Here is a 14128-nt window from a genome sequence, read left to right as displayed (position 1 = left end):
TTTTGTTCTAAAATTGTAATGATTCATGCTAAACTGATACTAACAACTTCATATACATACATATGTTCCAGTCTTTGTAGTTTCTTATTTATTCATGATAATTAATGTTACATCATTAATGTTTATGTTATTGATGTCACAGATTATTTCTTTGTGTACCATGTGCTTATTAACATAGATTTACAATATTTTATTATTTAAATTTTAAAACCCAGTAGAAGAATTAAAATGGAATTAGAAACCAAAATTTCAATAATACTGATGTTTGTATCTTTTTATTTATCTTTCCTGGGAAGTTTCTATACTTATATGTCTCTGGTTTAAAATATAGTGTCCTTTTATCTGCACTGAGAAAATCCCATCTAGTTCTCCCACAAGTTGCAGGGATGCAAGTACATGAGCCATCATCTGATGTTTTCCTTGACACATTAGCAGAAAACTGAATCAGAATCAGAGTAGTCAAGACTTGAACCAGGAACTTCTATGCAGGTTGTGGGCACTGAAAGTACTGGCCTAGTCCAGTGTGCCACAATGTCTACCTCTTCATTTTGTAAAATTAGAAAATAAGCAGTACTCCAGTTTTACTCATTTTCAAAACTGTTTTTGATTATTTAGATTACATTGAAATTCTCTATGTATTGTAGGATGAACTTTTCCCTTCTTTCAAAACTCAGTTGAATTTTGACAGCCACTTTGAATCTGTACATTGTACTGGGCAGTATTGCTTTCTTAACAATAGTAATTTTTCCAATGCATTGATGTGGGATATCTTTCCATTTACTGATGTATTGTTTAATTTCTTTCATCCTAATTTTATAGTTTTAAGTGAACAAATCTTTAATCTCATTGGTTAAATTAATTTCTAAGCATTTTATATATTTCATGTCATTTTAAATGGAATTATTTTATACATTTTACTTTAAGATTGTTCATCATATATTAATGAATAAGAATATACCTGATTTTTCATGTTGCTCTTTCTTCCTGAAGTGTTCTGAATGAATTTCTGAGATCTAACTATCTTGTTATCAATGAATTGGGCTTTTCTACAAGTAAGATTATTCCATCTGTAAAGACACTGAAATTTTTTGTTTGTTTTGTATGGGAATATTTTTGTTTTACTTGTTCTGGCATAATACTGCTATTTTGATGACAAACAGGAAAAACAAATTTTTTTTATTTTTATCTTTGTGGAAAAGCTTCACTATTTACAATTGAAGAATTGAGCTTGAAAATTGCAGGCCTAAACCTCCTTCCCCAAAGCTGGGACCCTGTGGGGCGGGGGTTGTATAGTTTTGGTTCCTTATCTTTACAGCTGCACCTGTGTGAGGATAAGGGGCCGAAGCTGTGTAACCCTTGCCTCACCCTCAGTTAATGCACCAATCAATTCTAGGAGATGTCCTTTGAACTCCCACAGTGTGAGTTGATTTGTTAATGAGCTTCCCAAGGTGTGAGATGATTTGCTAATGAGCTTCCCGTGGTGTGAGATGATTTGCTAATGTGCTTCTTGCAGTGTGAGATGATTTGCTAAATGCTAATTTGAAAACCCTATAAAAACCCTGACCCTTGACTTCTCAGTGCTGCTCTATTCCTGCTTGTTCAGAGAGCCCCAGCATGCTGGATCAATAAACCCCTTGCTGATTGCATGAGAGTGTCTCTTGGAGTCGTTCCTTGGGTGGCGGATGCTTCTCGACCCTAACACAATCAGGTATGATGTTAACTATAGATATTTTCTACATTCTTCTATTTGCTGTAAGAAATTTCCAGTTTATTGCATGAATGGGTGATACATTTTGTCAATATTCTTCTTGCATCAGTTGATAATGTATGTGATTTCTTCTTGATTCTGTGGATATGATGCATACATTTATTTTTGTATGCTGAGCCATTCTTGCATTCCATGAATAAAGTCCACTTTCATTTTTTATTTTTTAAAGATTTTATTAATAACAATTGCACATATGTATGTGCATATGTACTTTGTGACATTCATTTTTCTCTTCATGCTCCTAGAAGCATTTTTGTAAATGTATTTGTAGATTCAAAATTTATTTTGTCATAATCACTTCATATGTAAATATTATATATGCATTCAAGCATATTATTTTGTGTTAAAAATGAAATAATAATGTTATATAAATTAGTAATCACTAACTTATTATAAAGTGAAAAGAAGGGTATACATAGATAGTATAACTCAGTGAAAGCCAAATTTATAACTATGTATATACCAAATAACATGCCATCCACACATTTTCTATACTCTATATTAACTTCCACAAATAAGAAAACATGATATTGTGTTTTTGTGTCTTTTTTACTTCATTAGCATAATCATTGCCATTTCCATCCTTATTGATGCACATATCAGAATTTCATTACTGTTATGATTGAGTAATATTCCATCACATATGTCTGAATATATATATATACATGCTTATATGTGTATATATATCAAATTTTAATTATCCTTTTATCATTTAATGGACCTCTAGGTTGATTCCCTATCTTCTCCATTGTGCATTTGGGTGTTATAAATATGGGAGTACAAGCATGTGTTTCATACCCTGACTCCATTTCCTATCTATATATTCCCAGAAGCGGGGTAGCTGAATCCTATGATAGATCTATTTTTTGCTTTGGGAGGAGTCTTCATAAAGTTTTCCCTAATGGTTATACTAATTTGCAGCCACATCTCAGTGTATTATGGTGTCCTCTTCTCTACAACATCACCAGTATGAGTAATCATTTCATTTTTGGATGACACCCATTTTTTTTTTGTTGTTGTTGACAGGCAGAGAGGACAGTGAGAGACAGAGACAGAGAGAAAGGTCTTCCTTTTACTGTTGGTTCATCCTCCAATGGCTGCTGTGGCTGGCTCACTGCGCTGATCTGATGGCAGGAGCCAAGTACTTATCCTGGTCTCCCATGGGATGCAGGGCCCAAGCACTTGGGCCATCTTCCACTGCCCTCTCAGGCCACAGCAGAGAGCTGGCCTGGAAAAGGGGCAACCGGAACAGAATCTGGCACCCCGACTGGGACTAGAACCCGGTGTGCTGGCACCGCAAGGTGGAGGATTAGCTTAGTGAGCCACAACGCCAGTGGATGACACCCATTTTAATGATAGTGAGATGACACCTCATTGTATTTTTATTGCACTTCCCTGATGCCTAGTGTACCTGAACATTTTTTCATATGTCTGTTGGTCACTTGAATTTTCTCCTCTGGAAAATGTCCATTCATGTCTGTTGCTGACCTCTTTACTGGATTGTCTTTTTTGCTGTTGTGTTTCTTGAGCTCATAACCAGTTACCAGATACAGATTGCAGATATTCTCTCTCATTCTGTCAGTTTTCTCTTTGTTGCTTTCTTCAATATGTATAAGTTTATAAGTTTCATATACTCTCTTTTATCCATTTTTGCTTTTTGTCCCATGTTTTTGGAAAGCAACAATATGAAATAGATGAACAGTTGCCAAACCAGTAAACCTTTTTTTGAAATTTTTGATTAAATGAAGCATATGTGTTTATTTCACTTTTGGCATCAAAATTACTCATTAGATTATGAGAATCATTAGAAAAACAGCATAATACCACATTACTGAAGAAATTCACTACATCAGCAATACCTGGCTTACATCATTCTTTGCAACTTGTGGAATACAATTGGCATTGATGTTAGGAGAATGGCTAATAATTGGAAACTGAAGCCGGCGCCATGGCTCAATAGGCTAATCCTCCACCTGAGGCACTGGCACACTGGATTCTAGTCTCGGTCGGGGCTCTGGATTCTGTCCCAGTTGCCCCTCTTCCAGGCCAGCTCTCTGCTATGGCCTGGGAGTGCAGTGGAGAATGGCCCAAGTCCTTGGGCCCTGCACCCGCATGGGAGACCAGGAGAAGCACCTGGCTCCTGGCTTTGGATCAGTGTGATGTGCCAGCCACAGCGCGCCGGCCACGGCGGCTGTTGGAGGGTGAACCAATGGTAAAGGAAGACCTTTCTCTCTGTCTCTCTTTCTCTCACTGTCCACTCTGCCTGTCAAAAAAAATAAAAATAAAAAATTAGAAACTGAGTTTGTCTTATAGAGACAGAGAGATATCTTCCATACACTGTTTACTCACCAGATGGCCACAATGGCCAGTGCTGGGCCAAATCAAAGACAGGAGCCAGGAGCTTCATCAGGTCAACCATGTGAGCAACAGGAACTCAAACACTTGGGCTATCCTCCAGTCCTTTCACCAGGAAATTAGCAGGGAGCTGGAACAGCTGGGACAGGAACCATGGCAATGTGAGATGCTGGCATCACAGGCAGAGGCTTTACTGACTATACCACATTGCCAGCCCCTGGAAAACTTTTTCACTGTAAAGATTACCCTACTACTTCTAATCACTTCTAGATGAGCATGGAGCAATGGCTATATGTATTAATTATAACTATGATTATGTACTAGAATGATAGTCAATATGAATTAAAGTTTATATTGTTTTCAATAGGTATATATGCTAAAATCTAACATTTAAACCATTATAAGTGTACAATTAAGTGGCAAGAAATATATCACATTGCATTGCAAACATCAGCACCATTTCCCTAAAGGATTTTTTTATATTCCCCATAGGAAGTCTTTATAACCATAAGTCAGTAAGTCCCTGTTCCCCTATACCAACATATCTAATCAATAACAGGTCTACTTTCTATATCTATGTATTCATCTATGTTAGTGCCTCATATAAGTCAAGTCATACAATATTTCTCTTATTATTGGTTTATTTAATGTAGCATACTGTCTAACATGTTCATTTATGTGGAGAATTCGTCCACATTTTCTTTTTAAAGTTCAGTGGTTTCTTCCCCCATGAAACTAAAATATCACTCATAAAAGTTGCTCACTTCAGACTTTGGGAAGAACACAACTCCAAACTAAAGGGCAAGCTCCTTGCTACACTCCAAGCCACTCACAGGAAGCAGCTTCCCTTTGTGAAATCAGAAGCTCCCTCCACTGGCTCATCACTAGCTCAGATGCCAGAGTGAGGGATTCTTGGTGGAATCTGGCATTACTAGAAGAGCTTTGCAGACTCAACAAAAGACTGGCACAGGAGTTTCTGTCCTTGGGGTGTGTCTCATATATTTGGGCACTGTTGAGCAGGCATACCTAGTGTAGCCTGGTAAGATGATGTGTACATGGCCCCTAAGAGCTGGCCTGCAATGCTTTTAGCCTACTCAGCGGAGCACCATGGACTGTGGCTGGATAGTTCTGGATTGTATGTTCTGCAAAGAAGAGTCATGCTATGGGCTGTGGAGTGCCTGGAATTGAGGGCCCACAAGTGATTGTCCAAGCTGTTACATCACAGTCATTACCAGATGTTCCTGTGACAGTGTAGGAACAGGAGCCCCAGGCCCCAGGACCAGCATACCAATGGACACTACTCTTTCCCTGGGCTGGGGGACTGCATTGCTACCATCAGCATTACTATGGCTTGAAAATAATTTTCAGAGGTTTAATTCTCATTATGAAATAGTGAGAGGATTGAACCTTTATAGAGTTTAGAGGTGGGTCCTTTGGGGGATTATTGGAATTAGGTGGGGAATCAGGGAAATCTCCCATGATTGAGTACTTAGGATTTAGAGAAAAGACAGAGTCTAAGGAGACACTTGCACGCTCCCTGTCTCTTGCCATGCAGTGCCATGCACTGCTCTAGGATCTGAAAGCAAGGAGGAGGCGATCAACAGATGAAGCTCCATATTCTTCAGCCAGAACTGTGAGCCAGAATATACCTCTTCTCTTTATAACTTGCTCAGTCTCTTACAGGGTGGTACTGGGTACAGAAAAAATAATGCATATATAAATACCCCATTTGCTTATCCATTCATCCTTTCCTGGAAACTTGGGTTGCTTCAACCTTTTATCTTTTGTAAGTAAGACTGTTATAAATATGTGTGCGTTCATATCTATTCCAGCTCCTGTTTTTACCTCTTCAGGTGAATTCCTAGGACCAGAATTTATGATAAATACTGGATAATGTGGTAATTCAGTTTAGGTTTTCTAGGATTTTCAGTACTACCTTCTATGTTGGGTCTATGCTTTTTATATTCACACCAGCAATGCTGGTTCACTCCCCAAATGCCAGAAAATCTGGGACTGGCCCTGTTTAAAGACAGAAGCCTGGGCATCAATGTAGGTCTAACACATGGGTTGCAAAAGCCTAACAACTTGAGCCATCACCTGCTGCTTCCTAGGATGTGCATTAGAAGAAACTGGATCATAAGAAGTGTTGCCAGGACTCACACCAGTACTCAAAATGGGATGCAGAGCTCCCAAGTGACAGCTTAATCCATTGGGTAACAACTTCCCCTAATACAAACATATATAAACATAAACGTATGTTTATATTTATCACAGCATAATTTAGTAGTAGTAGTATTTAGTTGTATATGTATTGGTATACATATAACATAGAGAATTTTTCAGGGAAATGATTTTATTTATGACCCTTAAAATTCATTATATATGTATATATATATATATATATATATATATATAGTGTGTGTTTGTGTGTACAATCAACATATGAATATATGACTGATGTGATAATTTTGCTTTAAGTATAACATAATTTAAGGAAATTAGGAGAATACAGGCCAGTATTGTGGCACAGCAGGGTAAGCTGCTGCCTCTGATACTGGCATCCTGTTTTAGCACCAACTTCAGTCCTGGATGCTCCACTTACAATCCAGCCCCCTGATAACATGCCTGAGAAATCAGAAAAAGATGCATTACATGTTTGGGCCCCTGACACCTACAGGGAAGACCCAGATGAAAGCTCTCACTTTGGTCTGTCTTAGCCCCAGCTATTGTGGCCATTTGTGGATGAGCAAGCAGGTGGTAGGTCTCACTCTTTGTGTCCTTCTCTGTTAACTCTGCCTTTTAAATATGTCTTTTAGAAGAAATTGGGAGAATAAACAAATGTATATTTCCTTTTATCTCCCCACATACATATTTACCGTGATGTCCATGAAACCTAAAAACATAAACCACTGATAAAAGAGATTTTCTGAAAGATCAATATTAAATATATATCACTACATACCAGCAAGAAACAAATAGAAAATGTTTAGGGCAATAGGCAGACGACAAAAAAATCAGCAAGAGAAATGGAGAAATGACTACATTATGTGATGTCCTTAAACATTTTTAAATCAATATTAAAAAAACAAATGAATCAACAAAAAATACATCACATATCCTGAGAAAATGTAAGACTCTGAAGCCAATAAGCAGCCATTGAGTTGTAGCTGACTTGAAGCAGGTTACTGCACTGTCCAGGCAGGACACTCTCAGGAGCAGGAATCAGGGAGGCAGGAGGGAGCCAAGCAGGGGGCAGCACCAGGGGTGAACAGCCCTCCCACCCCAGGGATGGTGGCACCTGGAGAACGCAGTTTTGGTACAGAACCCAGGACTGGTCTCTTATGTATTCCTTTCAAGACATGAAGAGATGTGTCAGTGCTGTGGAGGAAGCTCTCACAGCTATCTAAACTGTCCAATCAGGAGCAGCGGTGTTAGTGCCTCATAATGACGCGGAATGCTGACGCCACAATTGTCTTCCAGTTCTGCAGTGGAGAGAGGTCTGAAGAGGAACTGATGCTGGGAGATTCCAACAGTAATAACTCGTTTACTCTTCTCTGACCACCTTTCGACACAGGATTCCGCATGACTCAGAAGCCTTGGAAAGGTGACTGTAGGGTGAGTATGCAGGGATGGGGAGGCGGTGTTGGCGGAAGTTGCTGAAGAAAGCCGGCCTCCCAGAGGTCTCTGGAATCTGAAGCCCCATCTCACTGCCGGCTGGCACTTCCTTGGGCTCCCTCCAGTCCACAGTGCTGGGGATGGACTGGCACCCGGGACTCCAGGAGTCCTGTCCCTTCCAGGCAGAGGTTCTGCCTGGGAGCCCAGGAGCCTTCTCTGGGCAGCTTTGTGGTGGCAGCCTGACGTCTTCCTTGATTGTGCAAGGGGGAACCTGTAATCGCCAGGGACGATCCTGGCTGTGCAAATGGCATTCATGCAGATGAGGCACTGTCGTTTATGGGGTCCCCGGTGCCTCCGTTCTCCCCAGGGTGACCTGATTCCCCGGTTCATGAATATGTCAGAAGCAGGGGCTCAGATCACAGACCCTGACCTCTCGGCATAGCACTTTCTAGGGGTTCTGAGCTCATTTTCTGATGCCAACAGCAGTGTCGTAGACTAGGTAAGTTAAGGACAAAACATTTCTATTTGGCTCAAGGTTTTTGTCTAAGTTTTGGGGGGACAGGAGGACACCGTAATTTGGTTCTTTTATATCATTGTAGCTCTCACACATTTCTTTGACAGGCTGTCATTTGTCTTTGAATTTTAAAAGTAGAAAATTTAGCTAGTCACATTTATGAGTGTTTTAAATATTTCTATTGTATGATAACCTTCCCAATCATGTAGCTACAAGCCTAGATTCCTACACTATTTTTAATTTATATTTTAATATGATAGTTTTTTATTATTGGAGATTAGTTGACATAATTTTTATATCTTAAAGGTCTGCATCCTGATGTTTTGATATGTGAAGGGGCATTTAAAAGTTTATGGAAAATTCACATTATCTGCTAATCTAATTTTTCACAAAACTTTTAGTGTCCCCTTGTGCATGTACATTATTTAATGATAGCATAATCAAGCTAACATAGCCATCACTTTAATAGTTTGTAAAAAAATTTAAGTCCTTAACAAGTTGTGAGTATCTATATTCATATTGATTATATTGTGCTAGATGTTAGGTATCAAGGAGTCAATTTATCTCATAAGTGCAAATGTATGTTTTTAACTACCATCTTCCTGTTTCCTTCACACTCAGCCCCTGGCAACCACCATTCTGTTTTGTGTTTCATTTTGACTTTCTTAGATTCCACATGTAAGTGAGCTTGTGTGGTATTTATCTTTCTGTGTCTTATTGGAAGCAGCCTACTGTCCACATTCATACTTTTGAACCTATGTTGTGACAAAGTGGTACCATCTATTTGAGGTTGAGTGGGGTTTCTTTGTGTGAGTATATCATGTTTTCTCTGTTCATCTGTTGGCAGAAATGTGGCTATTTCCATACCTCGTTCTTGTGAATAATGTTCACCTGAATATGGATGTGCAGGTGTATCTTTGAGATAGTGATTTTATTTCCTTTGGATATATATCCAGTAGTGGGAATGCTTTATCATTTGTTAGTCCCTTTTTAATTTTTGTTTGAGGCACATCCATAGTGTTTTCATTAATGAAAATACCAATTTACATTCTCACAATTTATGTGTTCCCTTTTCAACACCACTAGTTCCATACTTGTTATATATGAGCCATTTTTATATATGAGAGATGATAACCATTGTGGTCTTGATTAGCAGTGCTGAGCCCCTTTTCAAATACCTTTTGCCTGTTTGAATATCTTGATTGAAAAAATTGATTATTTTATTTGCTTTTGAATTGTATCTGTTCTTTGTATTACTCCCTTAATCATATGAGATTTGCCAATGTCCTCTTCCACTCTTTTCTCTCTTTTTAGTCTTTCCTTTAGTATGCAGATGTATTTTAAGGTTTTTTTTTTCAGTCCTACTTCCTTATTTTTGTTTTTGTCACCTGTGCATTTGGTGTCATAATGTGAATCATTGTTGTCATTTGGCACAGCGACAGATGTTTTAGGAATTTGTGAAATGAGTTAGTGGATGGGATTATTCTCTCTCACTGTGTGTGTGTGTGTGTGTGTGTGCATCTCTGTGTGTTTTTTTCTTTTGAAGTAATTAAGAAATTTGTAAAAGTGACTTGGAGTAATTGATACCAATGAGCAAATAGAAAAAAAGTGTACCAATTTTATGATCCTGAAATGTAATCAGAGAGGGGAAATTGTTGCTTACCCTGATTTCATCAGTATAATTTTGATCCATGCATACATGTATGAACTCTGTAGTCCATAGGTGTGTATAATTATTGTCAACAAGAAACAAACTCAGAACAGCATCTTACTTGGTATATAAGGTTAAAGGGTGTTAAAGATTAAAATTAGCATCACTACTAATATGGTCTTTGTAAGTATTTTATTAACACTTACATAATCTTTAAATAACTGAATTGGTATTTTGTCGTGCTAACTGGAACAATTAGGCGGCAATACTTTACCTTAAATTGGTGATAAATACATATTTTAAATTGTTTCACATAAGTAAAATGAAGTATTTCTCTACATGTATATGGGATTAATTTGAATTAAGACAGTATCATAGGCCAGCGCCGTGGCTCACTAGGCTAATCCTCCGCCTTGCGGTGCCAGCGCACCGGGTTCTAGTCCCGGTCGGGGCGCCGGATTCTGTCCCGGTTGCCCCTCTTCCAGGCCAGCTCTCTGCTGTGGCCAGGGAGTGCAGTGGAGGATGGCCCAAGTGCTTGGGCCCTGCACCCCATGGGAGACCAGGAGAAGCACCTGGCTCCTGCCTTCGGATCAGCATGGTGCGCCGGCCGCGGCGGCCATTGGAGGGTGAACCAACGGCAAAGGAAGACCTTTCTCTCTGTCTCTCTCTCTCACTATCCACTCTGCCTGTCAAAAACAAACAAACAAACAAAAAGACAATATCATATAAGAAGTATGGATATAAATGGTAGGTTGATTTTGGTGCAAAAATTTCTTGAACTCCAAATAATTCTTTCATACTAAACATTGCCTATGAATTGTAAGGGTCCCTCATATTTATGGTTTTAAATATTTTTGAACCAAAATTAGTGTACTTTAATTTCATGTTCCACAGAATATGTGAAACCCTCTCATATTTGTTGGTCTTCACTTTCTTCTGTGAAGCCCAAACTTAAGAGCCTGTCTGCTGACCCCTAACTGGCCCATGATTTAAGTGCTAATTCTGTGATTTGTACTATTTTGGGAGTTATATATCATAAGCACAGGTATAATATAAACACATTTTCTTTAATTCTCAAGTGTTTCACATTGAACTGAGAATTGAACTGAAACACTGTAATATGGGATGCGGGCATCTTTAATGAGCATCTTAACTGAGAGGCCAAATGCCCACCCTTAGCCTCTCCATGCCATTCCTTTGTTCTGTGTCTCTGTTTTTATGTTAATACTACACATTTTGATTACTTTTTCTTTTGAATCCAGTAATTCTGAGTCCTCCAATTGTGAACTTATTTTCAACTATATTTGGGGTATTTGGATCCTTTGACATTCCATATGAGTTTTCTATATAGTTGTTAATATTATCTGCTAAAATAAACATATATATCTGTGGATCAGTTAGGAACATGTGGTTTTTATGTACATTTTGTAATCCATGAACCCAGAATAATATTTTCATTTGTGTGATCATTAATTCCTTTCAGTGAACTTTTATAGTTTTCAACATTGGAATCATTTTTTACCTTAGTTAAGTTTAGTGCTAAGCACTTTATTTCTTTTGATGCAACTGAAAATCCAATTGTTCTGTTTATTTTCTTTTCTTCTTAAAATATTTTATTTAGGGCTGGTGCTGTGGTGCACTAGGTTAATCCTCCACCTGTGGTGCCAGCATTCCACATGGGTGCCGGATTCTAGTCCTGGTTGCTCCTCTTCCAGTCCAGCTCTCTGCTGTGGCCAGGGAAGCCAGTGGAGGATGATCCAAGTGCTTGGGCCCCTGCACCCACATGGGAGACCAGGAAGCACCTGGCTCCTGGCTTCGGATCAGTGTAGTTCCAGCCGTGGTGGCCATTTGGAGGGTGAACCAACAGAAAGAGGACCTTTCTCTCTGTCTCTCTCTCTCTCTCTCACTGTCTGTCAAATAAATAAATAAATAAAGATTCTTTTAAATATTTTATTTAAATAAGATGAACAAATTTCATGAGTTTCATATATACATGTTTAGAAGCATAGTGGTACACCCCACCCTAAACTCTCTCCTACCCAATTTTCCAACTTCTCTCCCTCCCTCCTTTCTTTTTTTCTTTTAAATTTTACTATAATACACTTTCAGTTTATGTTTTAAACCCAAGCTTAACCCTGCACCTTAAAATATAATGAATAGTAAGTAGAAAAAAATCACCGTTCCTTGAGTATAGACAAAGCTGTAAACAATAATCAAATCTCAAAATGTCACTGTCACTCATATACATTCTCTTTTTTTGTAATCTGTATATAAGTTACCATAAATCAGGAAAAACATATGGTATTTGTCTTTTTGGGACTGACTTATTTTGCTAAACATAATGGTTTGCAGTCCCATCCATTTTATTGCAAAAGACAGCATTTTAATCTTTATTAAGGCTGAATAGTATTCCATGGTGTATATATACCACATTGTGTTTATCCAGTCATCAGTTGATTGACACCTGGTTTGATGGCATATCTTAGCTGTTGTGAACTGAGCTTCATTAAACATGGGGATAGAGATAAAACAGTTTCATATGCAGATTTTATTTGGCTTGAGTAAGTTCCTAGGAGTAGAATGTCTGGGTCATATGTAGATACATTGTCCGAGTTTTGAGGAATCCCCATACTGTCTCCAGTAATGGTTGTACTAGTTTACATTTCCATCAACAGTGTATTTGGGTACATTTCTCCCCAGATCCACCTTACTGGTTTTTGATTTTTGCATGAGAGCCATTCTTACTGGGATGAAGTGAAACTTATTGTGGTTATTTTCTTAAAGATTGTTTACATAAAAGACAGAGTTACAGAAAGACAACCTTCCTTCTTCTGATTTACTCCCCAAATAGCTATAATGGTCAGGACTGGGTCAGACTGAAGGCAGAGTCAGTAGCTTCATCTGGATGTCCCACATGGTCCAGGACCATGAGCCTCTTCCTGGATGTATTCTCAGGAAGCTGGATCATAATTGGAGCAGCCAGCACTCAAACTGGCACCCATAGGGATGCTTACAGTGCAGGTGGTGACTCCGCACACTGCCCAAAGCATGGCCTCTCACTGTACTTTTTATTTGCATCTTAATGTCTATTGGTCCTGAGCATTTTTTCATTTTTCATTTTACCCTTTGAAAAATGTCTGTACGTGTCCTTTACCCATTTCTTAATTGGATTTTTTGTTTTGTTGTTGTTTAGTTTCTTGAGCTCTTAATAAATTCTGGATATTAATCCTTTATTGCATAATTTGCAAATTTCTTTCATTTTGTTGGATGCCTCTTCACTTTGTCAAAGGTTCCTTTGCAGTACAGAAGCTTCTTAGCTTCGTATTATTGCGTTCACCTAATTTTTTTGCTTTTATTGCCTTGCTTCCTAGGTCTTTTCCAAGAAGTCTTTGGCTATGCCAATTACTTGCAGAGTTTCCCTGATGTTTTTCTTTAGTCATTTGATGGCATTCAGTCATAGATTTGGATCTTTGATCCATTTTGTGTTGACTTTTGTATAAGCTGTAAGGCAGCTGTCTTATTTCATACTTCCGTATGAGTAAAACTAATTTTACCAGCACCAATTGTTACAGAGACTGTCCTTCTCCAAGGATTGATTTTAGCTCTTTGTAAAATATTAATTTATGATAGATGTAAGTTAGTTTCTATGGCTTCTATTCTGTTCCATTGGTATACATGTCTATTTTTGTGCCAGTACCAGGCTGTTTTGATTACAATGGCCTTGAAGTCTGATATTGTTATGCCTTTAGTTTTTTTTTTCAATTGTTCAATATTACTTTAGCTATTCAGGGACTCTTTTATTTCCATGAGTTTTAGCATTGATTATTCTAGATCTGAGGAGAATACCATTGGCATTTTTCTTGGGATTGTGGTGAATTTGTAAGTTGCTTTGGATAGAATTGACATATTGATGATATTAATTCTTCCAATACATGAACATGCAAGCATCTTCCATTTTTTGAGTCTTCATCTGTTTCTTTAATATTTTGTAATTTTCATTGTACAGATTTTTCACATCTTGGTTAAATTTATTTCAAGGTGGTTTTTTTTGTAACTATTGTGAATGGTACAGTTCTTATGAGTTCTTTTTTTTTTAACTTTTATTTAATGAATATAAATTTCCAAAGTACAGAATATGGATTACAATGGCTTCCCCCACATAACGTCCCTCCCACCTGCAACCCTCCCCTTTCCCACTACCTCTCCACTTCCATTCACATCAAGA

The 14128-nt window shown here is 38.1% G+C and overlaps 1 long non-coding RNA gene across 2 annotated transcripts in view; it reads right to left on the bottom strand.

Annotated features, from left to right (window-relative positions):
* The window catches only part of LOC138848220 (uncharacterized), a 99033-nt gene that overhangs the window by 64837 nt on the left and 20068 nt on the right, over positions 1 to 14128 (bottom strand). Inside the window, exons 1-2 of one of the 2 annotated variants that reach the window (XR_011386038.1) lie at positions 7422 to 14015; positions 4118 to 4262 (exon numbers count right to left, since the gene is read on the bottom strand). This is a non-coding gene — a long non-coding RNA (uncharacterized lncRNA). Of the gene's footprint in view, positions 1 to 4117; positions 4263 to 7421; positions 14016 to 14128 lie in introns of those variants that run through there. The other variant, XR_011386039.1, reaches the window with a different exon arrangement.

Source organism: Oryctolagus cuniculus, unplaced genomic scaffold (genome assembly GCF_964237555.1).
Source record: "Oryctolagus cuniculus unplaced genomic scaffold, mOryCun1.1 SCAFFOLD_54, whole genome shotgun sequence".
Taxonomy (NCBI): domain Eukaryota; kingdom Metazoa; phylum Chordata; class Mammalia; order Lagomorpha; family Leporidae; genus Oryctolagus; species Oryctolagus cuniculus.
Note: the sequence above shows the minus strand (reverse complement) of the source record. Positions and strands in the feature narration are given on the sequence as shown.